General features: G+C 45.5%; 1 protein-coding gene across 1 annotated transcript in view; it reads right to left on the bottom strand.

Moving 5' to 3' along the window:
• The window catches only part of CDH16 (cadherin 16), a 755818-nt gene that overhangs the window by 11516 nt on the left and 727688 nt on the right, over positions 1–16614 (bottom strand). The gene's annotated exons all lie outside the window — the stretch shown is intronic.

Below are 16614 nucleotides of genomic sequence, written 5' to 3' on the forward strand. Positions count from 1 at the left end.
ATCTGCAGTGGCACAATTGGCAAAAAAGGAGTCAAGAAATCTGGATTTATAAACTGCTGCTTATCACCCTATAGGGTATCCAGGTGCTTGCAGGTACCGGAGGCTTAATCTAATAGCCAGGTCTTTAGGGCCATTCAGAATTCCAAAAGTGAGGTGATCGTCCAGAGTTGCATGTGGAGGCAATTCCAGCACTTTAATATGATGCTGGAGAAGGAGTATCCTCCACTTCTGCTTTTGTAGATGTGGGGAGTATGGGCAAGTGAGAGGGAGGCAGAGTGTAGTCTTCTCCATTGTTGGTTGAAGTTCAGGAAGTGGTAATGTAGGCGGGGCCATAGTTGTGTAGAGCCTTGTGTGTGTGGCTCAGCAGCTTGAATTTACATCTTTTTGTACCAGGAGCGAGTGGAGTTTCCTGAGGTGGGGTGTGATGTGGGTTCATCAGGGAAGGCCGAGGATGAGACTGGCTGTGGTGTTCCTGATGGTCGGTAGTCTCTGTAGGAGGTATGCAGTGATTTTTCTATGCAGAGGGCATTGCCGTAGTCCAGTCAGCGGGCGATAAGGGCCTGTGTCAAGTGTGTCTCGTGTGTACAGGTAGCCACTTCAAGATCTTAGGTAGCATGCGCAGAGTGAGGAAGAATTAGAATGCTACCCAGAGCAATTGCTACTGATTAGACTATTTGCAAACATTCATCCTATCACCTTTTGGGTGTTCGATTGCCAGTAGTATACCTGAAAACTTGAGACTGGCTCAGCTTTCCAGGCCTACTACTAGTAATGATTGTAATTTGATCCGTTAGCTGATTAAATTAACACAACCCTACTCGGAGTGCCGTTTCATGATTTCAATGTTGCGGATAAAATTAACGCAACCCTACTCGGAGTGGCCATTTCATGATTTCAATGTTACGGAAGTCATGCAATATATATATCCTAATACTCCTAATATGAAAACAGGAAAGACACAGCATATATATACATATACCACAAAAGTAGTAAATCTGAATCCACAGAAGTACTTGTTGAATTAGATGCTGATGCAAAAATGGAAAAATTAAAACCTCTTAGTGAACTGAGAAGAAACAGAAAAACTTTCACAGACACAGCACAGCAGACCAGACTCGACCTCCAAACCCAACCACCAACCTGAGCATGCATTTGAAGGTTAGCAAACTACCGCTCAAAGCTATCTTCCTGCCCTTCGCATCTGGGTCTGGTAGTTATCCCTTGGAACTCATGACTACAGTCATATAAAGCACAATGGCTTGAAGTCCTTGCCATGAATCACTTATTTTAAATGGAATTTCACTGCGTGCATTCTTCTTCGTCTTTGCTACTAGAAGCCTGGATGATAGAGTTGTCAAATCAATGCATGTGCGCAGGGCTCCATGTTTCTCCTTTTTGGATTTTAAAAGTAATATTAATCAGTTGTTGCAAAGTCATCCTGTGCCTGGGGCAGCCCCCCAACTTTATTGCTGATTGGTACTGGTGGTAACAGACTTTGACTGACCCTGGGCTCTCCCATACCAGGTCCAGGACCAGTGCTATGCTGAAAGAGACTCCTGGAATACATTGAAAACACCTACATACACTAGGGTACACTATGGGTTAGGATACTCTTATGACTGGCATGGTATCCCCTAATAGGCCCTAGTATATAATACAGCATGGCAGTTTGGAGGCCAGCAGTCCTCTCTGAACTTGCATGTGTGCGCTGCTGAAGCCTGAGGTCAGTTTAAAAGCAGCCATATGTTGCAGCACTGCTTTTAAAATGCAAATTGTGCCCAAACTCGACTTTGGTATTTGGGAGACTTACAAATTGATACACTACAATGTTTGGGCATATTAGGTACCCTCGGGGTCTCCCTTATGTGTCCCAGGGGTGGGGGTAAGGTATTTATAGAGAGGACCCTTAAAAATGAGTTTTATATGCCCTGGGTTTAGTAAAAGTGTACATTTCACTCCCCATATTGTGTTAAAGGGCTTACCAAAATCGACTTTTGTGCTAGGAGCACTGTTGAGTGAGGCTCTGCAATATTTATACATATTCAGAACCCATAAAGTCTCCCCATGCTATCCCAGGGGCGTGTTGTCCTGTAGGTATAGGCAGGGTCCTTATAAAATATGTTTGTATAGGTCCTGATGATGGAAAAATAACCCAAGTCACTTTTCCCATTACAAATCCCATGCCAAATTTGTTAACATGGCAGGAAGGTATTAACTAATAATTACCGCTAAGAGAATCATGAAAAATGCCATTCAAAGACTTCCTAGAATGGTATTGATAAATCCAACAATAGGGTATTGTTGAATTTCTCCAAAAGTGTACAGACAAGAAGTTAAACAAATGTATTGTCTGTAGGCCAACATTCAGCCTTACAGTTGTCTATCCTGATTGGTTAGAGTTAAGTGGACTAGCCAGGCTCCTTTGATGAGGTGATAAATAGCCCCTGGGGTTAGCTAGCTCTTCGGGGAGGGCAGGGTTCTGCAACATAGGAATGCCTGAGCAGGAGGAGGAGACAGGCAGAAGAAGTCAGTTTCAATTTACACCTCTCCTCTTTAAACCCTTGCAGATGGAGGGATTAAGGAAGGAATGAGCAGAGGCAGGGGTGCAGTCTATGGAGATTACCCATTCTGGGGGGTATTTAGCCAGCTCTTCTCTTCCAGCTGGAAAATCAGCTATTATGAATTTTGGAGAAATGGTGCTCTCTGGGAGAGAATAGTGCCACACTTTGGAGGATCTGGTCATACCCTGGGGTGTTACTCTGCACCTCATTGGACAGGAGTGACCTCCAGCTTGACCCAGAGAACTATGAATACGTATCTGAGATGGGCACAGCCTCTCAGATCTGCTGTTTGAAACTAAAGAGAGAAGAAGGCTCCATGCCGAGGAGCTAACTTGATTCAAAAGGGCTGAAGAGTGGACTCCCTGCATGCAACAGGTTAACAGAGCTCACCACCAAGATTCCTCTGCCTGGAGTAATATCAGTGGATTTGTAAGGGTTTTGTCCAAGTGGATTGTGAGATCTGAGGTCCCAAACTTTCAAGGACCATCTTGGAGCTTCCAGACCCTTGGAGTAAGTTTTGGACACTTTGGCACCCTTTGGGGAACTTCAGGAAGATGTTATGAGAAGTTGGGGCAACTTTAGAAAAAAGCTCCATAAGTGGACATGGCCAGCCAAACCGACGACCCTCAACCACGGACCGGTCTGCCCTCCAGGTTCATCCCGCTGAAAAGCTCTGGAGGTCCAGAGTTTGATCAGGAGTAAGCTGAAATCCAAGCTTCCGAACCCTCACCAAATCTGGGCTGGTGAAAAGCATTGAATGACCCCGCAAGAAAAAGCTCTGTAAAAGTTTCTAAGTCTAAAAGTAAAAAAGGTGACCGGGACCAACAACGAGAGCCAAACCACCCACCTTCAACTACGGCCGGCCTGGATCCCTGGTTTGTCAAGCTGGAAAGCTCTGGAGGTCAGATTTCCGTAAGTTTGACCGGGAGCTCATCGCAAGGCAAGCTGGCCCCTCACCCTCACCGAATCCGGACTGCCTGAGAGCTGCGTGGAACCCTGATAATAAAAGCACCCAAAAGTTTCTAAGTCGGAAGGTAAAATCTTTGACCGAGACCTACTGCGAGGGGTAGCCGCATCAGGGCTCCATCTCGGTCAGCCTGAAACTTTGACTTTCACCTAGTCTAGCACAACCAGATGTCCCACTAGGAGCTATAGGCTTCTATGTGCTATATATTTCTAGATCTTTAACAATTCATGTATCCGGTTCCCTATATTGGATTGTTTTCATTTTGTGTCATTTTAAAGATAAAAGTATTTCCTATTTTTAGAAATTGGTGTTGGATTTTTATTGTGAGTTGTGTGTCAATTATTTACTGAATTGGTGTTTTTAAATGGTTTACATGTCTGTCTTTGAAGTTAAGCCTACCTGCTCGCAGCCAACCTACCAAGGGTTGACCATGGGAATAATTTTCTAAGACCTGTACTGAGCCCTATATTGTGTTAGTGGCCTTATTGCCAGTGGAAGATAAATATTTACCACTGCTAATAACCTACTTTCCACCATCGACTGTCCGCCCCATGTACTAAACTATAGTCATAAATAGAGAAGGGTGCACAGGCAGATTAATAGAGCAGGCCCAACCAGAGCTGAGGTGCATCAGACCAGACCCATGACAGTGACAGTTTTTAGAAACATTCATGACTCGCCCCCCCCCCCCCCCCCAACGACAATGTCATTAATCGACTAAGAAGCAAGGCAATGGTTATGTAAACCCTAAACGTGGCCTAGAGTTTTATTATAGATGGAGAAATATTATAGTCTATGTAATCAAATATGAATGCTTGCACAGCGCACATCCTAAACTCAAGTATTTAAAGGTGTACTCATATGCGGTAATTGAAGAAAAAGAAGGCTCTGTGAAATGAAATATGTGTCTACAATATCAATGTTTGGACAATCAAGGAAGCCACCTGATGAGTATATCTGTATTTGTTTCTCTCTCCTGTTTACATCAAAGGTTATGGAATTCTTTCAATCTTGGCTCATAAGTAACAAGAAAAAATGACTGTAGGAAAGTAGAATATTATGTGGGACGGTTTGGTAGCCTTACCATGTAATTTTATCACAATACCCCAAAGATGGTCCTTGGATTCACATTAATAAATCCTTAGCTTAGTCCTGGTAGTGTGGCATAGAACAGTCATGCTTTACATGCGGGTCCCAGGACCAGGCCATAATAGATCAATTTTACCTAGCCCATGGAGTCCAGGTGCAGAGTTGTTCCGGCTGACCTTGGCGCCGAACAGGAGCCGCGGTTGGTACTGTTTTTACTGCTTACACGGTGCTGTAAGACACAACAGGTACACAGCTGCTGTTGCTGGATGATGGTTGCACAGCTTTCTCTGTCGATGCAATGTCGAGTGTGGGGTTCGTTACCGGATTAGTGACCAACAAGCCTTGGCGGCCGTAAGCACAGCGAAAGGCTTCTGGAACTTCACTGGGTCCGGGTGAGTAATGTAGCAGCCTGAAACTTCAGGGCAGGTAAGACGACAACTTCCACAATGCACGGGACCACCTGGATTTGGGCAGTCCCTCGGAGGGCCTGATGGCCAGTGAATCTTTAAAACTGGCCATTGGTTTTATCTGCAGTTTGCAGGGGACTAGTGCCATTAGTCTGAGTGATACTGAGGGTGCTTCTGGCTTCCATAAGGGTCTCTCTTTTCAGGAGTGTTGAATTTTAGCCACGGACAAGGGTCATTCACTCAGTACCAAGTCTGTGTCCTCAGTAACAAAGTATCCCTCTTTTGCTTTAGGCAAGTCTTGTCATCGACACAGTCTCCTCTTGGTCTTTCTTTGAAGTAAGTTGTAAGATCTGAAGTTCTGGTATCAGGGAGTCCCTTATATCCTAGATTTAAGGGGTTAGGGTGTGGGAGCTAGTAGCCAATGAGCAACTGGTTCCTGTAGCTAATCCGCCCCTGAGGGGACCACATCTGGTGGCGTAGGTGAACTTTCCTACCCACAACCCACTATTTCTGCCCCTCTTAAAGATGGCAGAATTCAGTTTTAGGTGCACAGGTCAGGCTGCCCATCTTAGAGGTGTGGGCAGCCTCCATGGAGGTGTACACCTCCTGCATATCTAAATTCCCACCTTGCCCGGGTGCAAGAACGCCTAGGGCGGGGATAGGGCTTTATCCTCCTCAGGGGGACAGCCCAGGTGCATATCAGATGTGGTGCAGCCTTTGAAGACCACTGCCTTGATGTGCCAATTCACTAGCCTGGTTGGGAGGAGGGAGGTGTGACCTTATTCCCACTCAAGCTTTTGTTCTTGGTGGCAGCAGGCGTGGAAAAGTGCAAACTGGTCAGATAGAGCACAGTGAAGCTGGGGCAACCAGGTGTGCAACCTCTAAGGCAGGGGCAGCTCCTCCATTAGGGCGGAGGAGCGTCGCCTCACTACTTTCTCGCAGTGCGAGAAGCAGAAACATAAAATGGCATGTTAAATACAATTTTATGTTTCTGCTTCTTGCGCTGCGAGAAAGCTGAATGGTATGCCTGGTTGGCGCGGGTGGGAGGGTTCGCCTGGTTGGGAGTGGTTGGGCGGTAGGGTATGCTTGGTTGGTTGGACGGGTTGGGAAGGAGTGGCTTGCCCAACGTTGTGGGCCCTGACTGTTTGGTCGGCCCTCTGTAGCCGACCAAACCAATCATGTGCACTCTACATTTTCTCTATGTAGGCAGCATGCAGCCTACATAGAGAAAATGGCCTCCCTACAGGCGACTGGCTGGGCGCCGTCTGCACCAATCACAACGCTGTCATTTCAGCGTTGTTATTGGCTGAGGGGAGGGAGGATGCCTGCTTCCTGTTCTCCTGAAGCAGCAGGAAAACATGGGACCTGGCCAGCAGCAGAGGCGGCACAGGACCAGGTGAGGTATGATTTTTATTTTTTATTTTTAAATTAACCCCTTACTCCCTACCCCGCGCAAACCCCCACGCGACTTCCCCACCTGTGAGCCATGCGAGCTGCGACTGCTCTAAGGTGCCACCTGGGTGCATGCCACGTTACCCAGGGCACGAGAATCATGTCAGGGGTGAAAAGGCATGTAGTTTGAAACCAAACATGACATTTTTTGTGGTACCAAAATGGAGCTGCCAAACTTGAGAGCGCCCGGTTCGCAGTCCATGTTGTCCTATTGACCACTAACACTTATAGTAGTTTCCAATGCAGAACATCACTATAGAGACATTTAGGCTTGCACATATGTGTTCACACCTTTAATATAATGCATCCTACCTCCCGGGCTGAGGATGTCTTTCTTAGGTATGCCTGACATATATTAAAGACAGTGCATTGACTGTGCCACACATGGTGAGGGCACAGTTGAGTTCGAGCTGCTTGCACTGCTTCTACAGTCTTCACTGACAGACCTGCAGTCAGCAGTTTGCTTGGGTCACCCTGGATGGCACAAAATCATGCTGCAGCCCTAGGGGTCCCTTTCCCACCTATGCCCTGGGCACCACTGGTACCATATACTTGGGACATAAGTATAAAGTCTTTGCTAATTTGGTATTACCAAGTGAAATATAGCAGTTTTGGGAGAGAACACAGGCACTGAGGTCTAGGCAGCAGACTCCAGTGCACTATCAGAGTCATGACAGCCAGCATTTGGAGCAAAAAGTGGGGGTGACCGTACAAAAAGGGCACTTACCCACAATGACAGAGAATTTTCAGATCCAACTCAGGGGCCCCAGACACAAATGCCAAGAATGCATTCATTTGGGGAGTGTCACAATACAAACACCTACTCTGAAGCTACGCCCCTGTCCATCAATGCAAATCTAAGTGCCACAACAATGCCCTTTTTTTCAAAAATGGGTCGAGAAAAGTAAACAACCCACTCTCCTTGTTTCCTTATTTTACTTATTGCTGTGTGGCATTTGGGCTCGGTCTCACCAGGAGTGAAGTGAGGTTGGAGCCAGAATACTGGAACTTGAAATGAAGCACTGGCACTAAGCACGAAATGTGGCATACAAACAAAGAAACACTTTCAATTAACAGTATGTAAGGGCTCCATGACTCCCAATGCTGTGGTGGGAGGGCGCCACCAGGTCTGCATGGTGGCTCTTTTGTTTCGTTTTGGAATCTGCAGAGGGACTCTAATAGCCTATTTCCATTATCTCCCGGGCTATCAATAAATAATAGTCAGTACACAATATTTACGTCACACAATATTTCTGTATATGATATTCTGGCATACAACTGCACCTGCCACAGCACCTTTATTTTAAAAAGGGGCACAGTCTGTGCCCAAAAGGGGCACAGACTGTGCCCACCAGGAATGTGTGCCTTATAAATGTAATATGCAACCTGGTGTTATCAACCATCAGCGATGAGGATCTGCTAGGCAGCTTAATGGTAGACAACTGTATACCTCTTCTATGTTTAACATGAGCAGTGTTTACTGAAAGAATACCTAACATGTCCCACTCATCATATACTTGACACATAAGACTGCTCTTGATAGAAATGTAGTAGTCTCAAGACTCCATTTTTGTTTACAATTTGGATTCAAGGGCAATGAATCCCATTTCTTGACCAATCTCCTTTCTATGGAAAGACAATTTATCTGTTTGTCCTATTTATTTACTTGTGTTTTACACAGACTAGCAAAGTCTCTAGAACAATGTCAAACGAAATTTCTAGCGCTCTGTGGAAAAATAAATATTTAATTTCAAACAATGACGAATAAAACAACCATGAGTGGGAAAGTAAATGAGGATGCTGAGAATCCTGGGAGGTTATCCCCATATCTGCAGTTGAAGCTCTGTTACTTCAATGACAGCAATCAATCAAGGCCTAAACAAGGAGATGAAGCCAGAATCTCTGCTTGGCCTTTCAAAGTCCTGTTCACAGCTGCATCAAGTAACTAGATGCCACTCCAGGGATACTAGAAGATGTTGGCATTCACAATGACTAGTAGAGAGATCATGTGAAAGGTACAGGTGTAATGTGTATTCACTATCTCTATCTGCGATCTCCTCAGAGGGTGCTGAGGCTACATTGGTGTGTACCCCGGTGGAGATGTAAGATTTGTTTGCCAAAGTATGGAAAGCCATGATAGCCACTGCTCTGTTTGCACTACAATGGGCAAGCTCAGTGAAAAACTCACTACTTGCTTGCCTATGTTCTGTGGGACCATTTTATCTCACTGCTGTGTTTTGGAATATTATTTGTCACACAAACTGTTCTGTTTTCTGCTGAGTGCAATGTTCCAGTTTCTGATGAGCAGTACTGATAATGCCCTTTGCTTAGTTTACTATTCTGGCCCGGATTCCAAGTTGTACAGAATAGGGTGGGATACTTATCATACCAGGTGTGTTATTTAACAAGCATGTTATTTACTTCCTTTTGCAAGTTTTCAACTTGGAAATGCAGTATAACAATATGTGTATAACAAACCAAGGCCCTGATTAAAGTTATAACAAATGAGGTGGGGTGTATAACAGCCTTATACATACCTCCTTTTTATGTTGCCAACGTGTAGTTAAGGTATTACATGCAGTGTCTGTATTTAACACACCAAGGCCCTTATTACAAGTTGTATTAAATAGAGTGGGGTGTTTACCAAATCTGGTAAATACCATTTCCCCACTGTAAGGTATTATTGGGTGTGGTTAATTCCAATGCCCGTTTGCACAGCCATCAGAATGTAGCCATAAACTTGTAATGAGGACCTTTGTCTGCATTTGTGTAACCTTTGTTGCCCTGGATGGAATATCTTGAAGGTTATGTTAGAATACCCTGGTTATTATTCACACTTGCTTGATCCCTTCAATGGCTCATCCCATTTAATCTTGTGGACCACAGTATTGTACAGTGGTTTGGTGTCTCCATGAGACTAGCAGCTGCCAGTTTATTCTACAGCACACAGACCGTTCTAATACTAAGGGTTATCTTTCACAACAAGTGTTAGAAATGGGGGTCTCTAGTTGGCAGAGGTTTGCACCCTGTCCAAGTCAGGGTAAGGGGATTGCACAGCTACAATAACCCTTTGGCACGAACAGTCAGGCTTATCTCAGATGCAATGTGTAAAGCATTTGTACAAACACACACAGTAACATAGTGAAAACACTACAAAAGGTCTCTACACCAGTTTATAACAATAACAAATATTTATCTGAATAAAACAAGACTAAAATGATAAAAAAAATCTAACATACCTTAGCAAAGACATCCCTTTTAAGAGTTTTAAAATAGTTCAGTTTCTAAGAAACTATGGATGCATCACTTTGATCACAACGTTCCTGCGATGTGTCAAAATCAAGGCCGAAAACAGGGGCAGGGGAGGTGAGGTGCTGGAAAAGTAAAGCGATGCGTCTGTTCCTTACTCCCAAGGGAAATGATTTGTCGGTTCCTTACTACAGCGCAGGGGATGTGTTGCATCAGTTCCTTCCCTCAGGGGAGGTGATGCATCAGTTCCTTACTGTTAGGGCAGGTGATGCATTGATCTCTGGACACACAGGCTTGGTTTCCTACTGCTGGGCAACGTTGATGAAGAACTTGGCACACAGGGATGATGCATCGGAAATCCAGACGCGCTGGGTCGATGAAGTGGCGGCGGAACAGGCGATGTGTCAATTTCCCTGTCGTGACCAGGTGATGCACTGATTTCTTCAGCACAGCCACACAGCACGGCCTGCGTCAGAGTCGGAGCGGGTGCTGAGGACTTGGGCTGCGGCAATCTTTCAGCCAAACGGCAGGCGCTGCATCAATTCTTCTGTCACACTGCAGCAATGAGTTGGTTTTTCAGCCGCACAGTGGTGCTGCATCAGGAAAAACAGGGGCTGGAGGTCGATGCATGGATTTTCTTCATTCCCCGCAGCAAAACCACCTCAATCGGCCCAGAACTGGAAATGGCACCACTTGACAGGTCAGAACTCCCAGCAGAGGAGTTCAGGGGCTGCAGATGAAGTCTTTGATAGCCCTGGGACTTCTTAACAGGAGGCAATCACACACAAGCCCTTGGAGAACCTTGGCAAGTAGGATAAGACAGCAAAGTCTGCTCCTTTCCCTGCCCAAGATAGAAGCAGAAAGCAGTAGGCCAGCACAACAAAGCAACAAGCAGAGTGGCAGTTCCCCTCCTACAGCATCCAGCTCTTCTTTTTGGCAGAATCTCCTCTTAGTCCAGAAGTGTTCTGACGTTATGGCGTCACAGCTCCAGTACTTATACCAGATTCTACCTTTTAAGTAGGCAAACTTCAAAGGAAAGTCTTTGTAGTGTACAAGACCCTGTCTTTCCCTGACCTGGCTCCAGACAAACTACAGGGGGTGAAGATAGCTTTGTGTGAGGACAAGCAGAGCCCTATTATGGTGTCGGTGGCAACTCCTCCCACCACTCTAGCTCAGTCTGGTGATGGGCCATCAGGACAATGAGGGCACACCTCAGCTCACTTTGTGTGACTGTCTACAGGGAATGCACAAGCAGCCCAACTGTCAGTCTAAACCAGATGTGGATTCTGCAGGCAGACAGAGGCACAGAATGGTAAAGAAAGGAAATACCCACTTTTTAAAGTGGCATTTTCCAATATGGAATTTAAAAACCAACTTCACCAAAAGATGTATCTTAAAATTGTGAGTTCAATTACCCCAAACTCCAAATCTCCATCTCTTCCCAATCGAAAGTTACAGTAGTAAGATGTTACAAGGCAACTCCAATGATAACCTATGGGAGAGATAGTCCTTGCTATAGTGACAAACAAAATTGGCCGTAGTTCACTGTCAGAAGGACATGCAAAGCACACTAGTACATATCCTCCCTCTCACATACACTGCACTCTCCTCCTCATAGAGCTACATTGGGCCTACCTTAGGGGTGCCTTACATGAAGTAAAAGGGAAGGTTTGGGCCTGGCAAGTGGGTGCACTTGCCAGGTCAACATGGCAGTTTACAACTGCACTCAAAGACACTGCAGTGGCAGGTCTGAGATATGGGTGCAGGGCTACTCGTGTGGGTGGCATTATGAAATGAAATGAAATGAAATGAAAATAGGTTTTATAAAGCGCAGAATAGCTGCCCGGAGGCGTCCCAGCGCTGAAAACTAACAGGTGTTGCCCATAGGGCCAAGTACAGGAGAAGCAACTTATTTGTTAAACAGGAAAGTTTTTAAATTTTTCCTGAAAGAAGTAAGGTCTGAGTTGGACCTAAGATGATAAGGTAGGCTGTTCCACAACTTGGCCGCGTTCAAGGAGAAAGAGCGACCTCCTGCTCTGGATCTCTTAACCTTTGGCACTACTGCCAGTAAGGCATTAGTAGATCGAAGTTGTCTATTGGGAAGATAGGGGGTGATTAAGGTGCGACTAATTAGTGGCCCAGTTTCCCAAAAAGATTGATGGGCAACACAGAGAGATTTGAAGCTGACCCTGTCTTTCACGGGAAGCCAGTGTAATTTTTTCAATCCTGCCTTCACAGAGGTCCTACGGGGGAGCTGGAGCAAAGTTCGGGCGGCACAGTTCTGAATTACCTGCAACTTTTTCAATGTGGAGTCAGGGGTACCAAGGTAAAGCGCATTTCCAAAATCCAACCTGGCCAGTATTAGTCCCTGGACCACAATTTGTCTGGCCTCAAACGGGAGTAATGGAAGAATCTTCTTCAGCATTCTAATCAGGCCAAAACAGGTGGCAGATAGTACAACGGCCTGATGGTTAAACGTCAGGGACTTGTCCAACCAGACTCCCAGGCTCTTGATGGCATCCCTGGGGACTGGGGGGGTACCCAAGCAAGCCGGCCAGATGTGATTGATCGTGGATGGTGCTAGATGTCCCAGCATCATGACCTCTGTCTTGTCTCCATTGAGTTTGAGACAAGACATGGTCATCCATCGATCAATCTTGCTCAGACATTCGAGCAGGTCCACTGTACCCACAGGGTCTCCAGCCCGCGTGAGAGAGACTACCAGCTGGGTATCGTCCGCGTAGGTAACGATCTTAATACCATACGGACGGACGACCCCAGCCAGCGGTCTCATATAGACGTTAAACAACGTCGGGCTTAATGAGGAGCCCTGTGGTACTCCACAGTCTAAAGGCTTGCTTGTAGAGATGGTTGCTCCCTCAAAGACCTGAAATTGCCTGCTGGATAGGAATGAGCGGATCCACTCCAACGCTCCTCCTTGAATCCCAATCTCCCCGAGGCGTTGCAACAGGATGGTGTGATTTACAGTGTCAAAAGCGGCACTGAGATCGAGGAGGACGACTGCCACCGATCCTCCTCGATCCAAGATGCCCCTAGTTTCCTCCAAGACCGCCAAAAGAGCCGACTCCGTCCCATGCTTGGGGCGGAAGCCGGTCTGCGAGGGATCAAGGAGATTATTTTCCTCAAGGAATTTGGTCAAGAGGCCATTGATGTATTTTTCCAATAGCTTACTGGCCCAGGGGAGCAAGGAGATTGGACGATAATTACTGAGATTGGTTGCACTCATATTTGGTTTCTTAGCAAGTGCTTTAACCCTTAGGAGGAACTATATTGGTGGAAATGGAAGCATTGAGTACCCTTAGCATGATCGGTAAGATGGTCTGACTAAAGGTCCTTAGAAATCTGGGAGGGGCCGGATCGCTGGGGGAGCCTGATTTTATCTGGGTCATTAGACTAGCTAATATATCCTGCTGTAATAATGGAAAGTTCTCCAGAGTTGGGGATTTATTTTCTGCTGCCCCATAGTTGGAGAGGCCAACAGTGTCTGCCTGATTTTGTAAGTACATGGCTGGGAAAGCAGAGTAGATACGATCTATTTTGTTAAAGAAATAATCCGCCAGCTCATTGCAGCGAGTTTGTAAATCCTCACTATTTATTGGAGGCTGGGGAAGTGTAGTGAGATTTTTTACAATTCTATATATTTCCCTAGAATTGGACCTAGCATCATTAATTTTTTGTGTGTAATGCTGGGATTGAGCTTTTTTGATCTCAAGCTTATAGTTCCTGATGGAATTTCTATATGCTATTTTGTCAGGGTCTGTATATCCCAGACGCCATTTCCTCTCTAGCTTTTTACACAAGCGTTTGATCTCCCTAAGCTCTGTAGTATACCAAGGTGCTGACATCCTAGACCTTTTGGTGCGAGATTGTACTATTGGGAGAATGGTGTCCAGTGACTGAGTGATCCAGCTATTAAAGGTGTCATTAGCTTCTACAGGATCTGTAGTAATTAGAGGGATAGTGGCTTGGAGTTCACAAGCCCACTTGTCAGTTGACAATTTCGGCCAGTCTCGAGCCTCCCGTAAACCTGTCAAAAGAACAGGTGGTTTAGGAATGCACCAGTTTAGCCGGATCAATTGATGATCTGTCCATGGGAGAGCAATAGGGGATTCTGTGACTAAACCTGGGCAGTTACTAAATACTGGGTCTAGTAAATGTCCTTTCTCATGAGTAGGTGAGGAGACAAGCTGGGCCAGCTGAAGAGCAGACAGGTCGGCAATCAATTCTTGGGCAGCATGATCAGCAGAATCTTCAAAATGCATGTTTAGATCTCCCAACAGCGTGAAGTTGGCAGATGTAATAGCCAGGTCTGCGATTACTGAGGGCGCGGAGTCTAGAAACTGTCTGGTCGTACCAGGGGGGCGATATGCTAGGATCCCAGAAAAATTTAGATTAGGTGAAAATTCCAAATTAAACGACACGCTTTCACAGTCAAGAATGGAAATAGAATTGCATCGACATGTGTAAGTATCTTTAAACACTATTGCCAGTCCTCCTCCCCTTCCTAAGATACGGTCTGTCCTGGCTATTTGGTAGCCATAAGGTAGTGCTTGGACGAGATCGGGCACCGACGAATCGGTAAGCCAAGTCTCTGTGAAAAAAACCGCATCTGGGTTATGCTCTTCCAGCAGTATAGATATTTCAGTCTGATGCTTGGGCATCGATCTGCAATTGAGAAGGAACATTTTAAAGGAATTCAGATGTTCCATGGGCAAAAAGCCTTTTGGATGGAGATGACAGTGTCGGCACTGGATAGGCAAGTTTAGCGGATGATATGAGTAGGCACACTCTGTTTTTACGAGGGGTCTCAGTCTTAACAGGTCATTAGAGTTGTATTTTATATGGGGGTCCAACAAATGACCAGGGGTCATGGCCCCTGGCCCCGTCCGGTCTCGGACGGGCGCAGACGGGCTTGCCTTCGGCGCGCCGCCGGCGCGCCCGCTGCGCCCGCCCGCTGCGCGGACGGGATGATGACATCTTTTTATACAAGTGTGAGGCGGGCGTGAGGCGAGCAACAACTCGAACGCCAACCCTAATTCCCCCCAATATGGCCTCCTAGACCCAGCTTCCCACAGCGTCAGCGCTGACTCGGCTGCACTGGGAGTGGGGACAAGTGCTGGAAGATCGTGAGGTTAGGTGGGTTTAAAAATAAAATAATAATAGAATCAGGCGCAAATCAATTTAAAAGCACACAGTTAAAATACGGTCACAGCCCCCGGCTCAAGCCTCAGGGGTCACACACGCGTTAGTAATCAGCGCGCTCGCGTTACACTGCTGCTTATGTAGGTGGGCGGGCGGGAGGCGAGCAACAACTCGAACGCCAACCCTAATTCCCCCCAATATGGCCTCCTAGACCCAGCTTCCCACAGCGTCAGCGCTGACTCGGCTGCACTGGGAGTGGGGACAAGTGCTGGAAGATCGTGAGGTTAGGTGGGTTTAAAAATAAAATAATAATAGAATCAGGCGCAAATCAATTTAAAAGCACACAGTTAAAATACGGTCACAGCCCCCGGCTCAAGCCTCAGGGGTCACACACGCGTTAGTAATCAGCGCGCTCGCGTTAGTAATCAGCGCGCTCGGTACTGCAGGCCCAATATTAGCATTTGAATTACACAGGCCCTGGGCACACACAGTGCACTTTACTCAGGTTTTACCAGTAAATCAAATATGCCAATGATTGATAACCAATTGTAATCACAACTTACACAGGGAGCACTTGCACTTTAGCACTGATCAGCAGTGGTAAAGTGTCAAGAGTTCTAAAACCAGCAAAACTAAATGCAGCAACAGTCAAAAATAGGAGGTCAGAAGCAAAAAAGACCAAGCACCAAAATGCCTACGGGTGAACGTGCGCTTTACAAATACAAGTTATGTTACCTGGTCCATGGTTCTCTTAAACGAGAAACATCTGAGATGAAAGCATCTGATTTGTTATGCTGTGTAAAAGTTTTAAGTAATTTACTTCTCATCACATTAAACATAAATACTGGTCAAATGTTAAGTTTGCCATACAACACAATTTAAAACAAACATATGTATGTTTTTCTCACATTATTAACGTTTGGTCTTAGCTACACCTTAGGCTGTACGAGTGTTAGCATATCAGGCCCTTTTAATACTCATGTAATAATCTTTACAATTCCATGTACACTTAAAGCATACAGCAGATAATCATTGGTTATCAATATCTCTAACCAACTATTTCTTTTTAATGCCACTGCAATTCTTCATTTTCTGAAAGCAATAAGCACGCTGACACTGTGGCCCTAATTGCCACGAGTAAATTCTGATGGGCTCAGTAATGTGAGTATCTGACCCATCGGAATTACAAGTTTGGGTTGTTGACACATATATTTCGGCTATTGATAGCAGCAGCCAAAATGATTGTATGAAATACCAGGGGAAAACATGCAGTAAACTAGGTGTGTACGAAATCTGTGTGATTCTTTCTGCAGGATTATGTGAAATTTTGCAAACATTTTGCAAATTTCACTAAAAGTAAAATTGACATTTAGTGATATCTTAAGGTGCAAAATGCGTCCTTGCACCAAATGTGGGCGCAGGATGCATTTTGCAGGAAAAAGTAATACAGCAAAAACAGAAGTGCTTGTGTTCTGGTCATTCACATTGTTACCATGCCCTAGCACTAAAATGTGTTAGTTATGCCATTTTGGCATAACTGCATAATATCAAGAATTTCTTATAACAATTTTCTGAAATTACGTGAGATTATGCAAGCATAACAGAAATTTTGTCTGAGACTAGCAGATTCATGCATGTTACTCCCCCAAAATAGGTAATCCTAGTTACCTACTTTGTCACCTCCAGTAATGACAATGCAGAAGTGGGATAATCATGGGTATTAATC

Source organism: Lissotriton helveticus, chromosome 12, assembly GCF_964261635.1.
Source record: "Lissotriton helveticus chromosome 12, aLisHel1.1, whole genome shotgun sequence".
Taxonomy (NCBI): domain Eukaryota; kingdom Metazoa; phylum Chordata; class Amphibia; order Caudata; family Salamandridae; genus Lissotriton; species Lissotriton helveticus.